At 34.4% G+C, this 3,020-nt stretch overlaps 1 non-coding gene across 1 annotated transcript; it reads right to left on the bottom strand.

The window, feature by feature from the left end:
• Window positions 1–2,080: 2,080 nt before the first annotated feature.
• On the bottom strand, window positions 2,081–2,186 carry LOC128281548 (small nucleolar RNA R71). The gene has a single exon (XR_008271776.1). It is a non-coding gene; the product is annotated as a small nucleolar RNA R71 (small nucleolar RNA).
• Window positions 2,187–3,020: the final 834 nt, after the last annotated feature.

Genomic DNA, 3,020 nt, shown 5'->3' with positions numbered 1-3,020 from the left:
TTGGACCACATGCCCATTGGACAAGCCGTGTGTCACACACGACCAAGACACATGCCCCTGTGTCTACCCGTGTGAACAATAATAAAGCCTTTTCCTAGCCTCATTTGTCACCCATAACTTATCATTTTCCTGCACCAAAACTCACAAGTATATATCCACCAATCTAACATCATATTCACATAAAATTAGTCACCAATCATGAAGTACTATCTCATGCATCAATGGATATAAACTTACTCTTATCATAAACTTATATGCTAACATAATTCCAAAAAGCTAACAAATAACAAGCACTTATGTAATTACTAAAACATCACTTCAAAAATGGCCAAACTTAGACCATCACTAGCCACTCCAATGGCTAGATTACGAAACCACAATTACAAGCCATCATTAGTCAAATAAGCTTATACATGCCATTATACCAAAATAAGATTTCTAATTATACCAAAATGAGATAGTGGATAGTGTGATGATTGCTCTGACCGACTTCCAACCTCACGAGCTTTTGAGCACTATAAGACAGGGAAAATTAAACGAAGTAAGCATTTTATGCTTAGTAAGTTTGTATATCGAAAAATAAACATACCAATCATACTTATCAATACAAGCATACATAGTTGTATTTTCCATAAATTTTGGGTAAGTTTACCTAAACACAAACACTTAATCAAACAAGTTAATCACATAACCTCATATAAAAATCAAGTAAACATAGATGAGCTCACCACATTACCAACTTACATTAATTTCACCTTTCCAAACTTCAAGAGTGCTTTCTGTCGAACTATTGAAATTTTGATGGATGTTTGGGTAGTATACTCATGTGCAAAAGTACCTGTTAGGGTACATAATAAAAAGGAACACTTTTCAGCCACACATTTTACAACAGGATTACCACTCCAGGCTAAATCCTATCTGTAGCATATGCTCTAGAGAGCTTAATTTGGATTACCCGTTCGGGCTAAATCCAATCTATAACATAAGCTCAAGAGGGCTTACATTAGAATTACCCGTCCGGGCTAAATTCTGTTTGCAACATATGCAGTATTATTCTTATTCAAGAAATCACCTTAATCCATCGAAAATCAACATTCAACCGGAACACGACAATTTGTCCATATTTCACAACTTATGACTATTTCATTATGTATATTATCTCATACATATCAACACAATCGTACAATTCAATTCAAGCATATTAACATACATATTTAAGTTACACGAACTTACCTTGAAATTGGTTCGTATATGAAGTTCAACTAATCCGAAACCTTTTCTTTTCCTCGATCTAGTTCTGTAGTTGGTCTTTTCGAATCTTTTTAAACTTGAAAAGTTTTCTTCCTCTCTCCTAGGGTTTACATAGAAAATTTGGGGAAGATGGTATGAAAATAGATGATTTTTTTTCTTTTTAATTAATTATCATCTATTAATTTTATTGATTTCCAATTTAGTCCCTACCCTTTTCTAATTTTTCCATGGATGAGTCACTAAAATATCTACTAACTACTCTTCAATGGTCTAATTACCATATAAGGACCTTAAGTTTTGAATTCCATAGCTATTTGATACATATATCTACTAGAACCCAACTTTTGCATTTTATGCAATTTAGTCCATTCCCTAATTAAACACACAATCGGTAAAATTTTCGTATCAAAATTTTCATGTGACCTTCCTATCATGATGCCAACCACAAAATAAAATAAAATAATTTTTTATTTTTGGCTCGAATTTGTAGTCCCAAAACCACTGTTCCGATCTCATCGAAACTGGGCTGTTACAAGCTATCACGACCAATAATTTCAAGATTAATCTAGCTATGATTTAGAACAATTTATAGTTTCCCAGAATAATGACAAAGTATTCGAGTCAACATTTAAAATGGTTCCTCCAACTTTATGATACCTTCAAATACAATGGGATCACTGATGATGCTATTCCTCTTCGGTTGTTCCTCTTTTCATTAATCGATACTCCTTTTTTTGACTAGATTCATAGGCACCAGGATCAGTCACGACATGGGATGAACTTGCAGGGAAATTCCTACAAAAGTTCTTTTCCGTTAATAAGACGGTCCAGATAAGAAGGGGAATTTCATTATTCACACAGTTAGAAGGAGAAAGCTTTCACGAAACATGGGGGCATATTAAGATGCTAATTCAAAAATGGCCACACCATGGATTACGTGAGTGGTTGTGATTGCAAATTTTCTACAACGGGTTGGATGTGCATTCGAAGTTAGGATTAGATGGAGTAGTAGGAGGAGCCTTAATGAACAGAACATAAGAGGATGCGTAAAACTTAATAGAAAGTATGGCGATGAATTATTGCCAATGGTCAACTGAATGATATACATATGGCCAAAGACCATCTAAGGTAAAAGTTGTTCAGGAAGATGACCGATATTAATAGTTAGTGGACAGAATCAACTGGATAGAGGCTAAAAAGAATACACCATCTATTTATCGAGGTGACAAACCACTCTTCTACTATATTAATAGTCCTACCGAGGATGTGAACTAAATCAAAAATAAGGGTGGAAATCCCTATTCAAATACTTGATCCTGAGATGGGGCAGAAACCAAGGAAGCGGTAACAGCTCTAACCAAGTTAAAAAAAACTATCAACCTTTTTATTTGTATAAACCTTAGGATAGAGACAACCAGAGTGACCATACTATCTATGGTTAACATCTGGATAGAATTGAGGGGGAAATGTAGTCAATGAGAATAGATGTAAAGCATGTGTAGTCTAACTGCACCAATTCAATGAGAAAATTGACTAAACTTGAAGATAAGATGAGCAAGTTGATCAGCATGATGGGTGATATAAAAAGAAAAATTAGCATAAGTATTCCTAGTAATAACAAAAATAATCCTCGTAGAAAAGGGAAGGAGCACGTGAAAATTGGGTAAAGTACTAAGTAGCCAAGATAACCCAACTCAGGATGTAAATATGGAGAATACTAATGATTTTCATGATAAACCTCCAAAAGCTGAGGATGAACTAGGGTTAGA

This window comes from Gossypium arboreum, chromosome 1 (genome assembly GCF_025698485.1).
Source record: "Gossypium arboreum isolate Shixiya-1 chromosome 1, ASM2569848v2, whole genome shotgun sequence".
NCBI classification, from domain to species: domain Eukaryota; kingdom Viridiplantae; phylum Streptophyta; class Magnoliopsida; order Malvales; family Malvaceae; genus Gossypium; species Gossypium arboreum.
The sequence above is the reverse complement of the archived record's forward strand: the minus strand, read 5'-3'. Positions and strand labels throughout refer to the sequence as shown.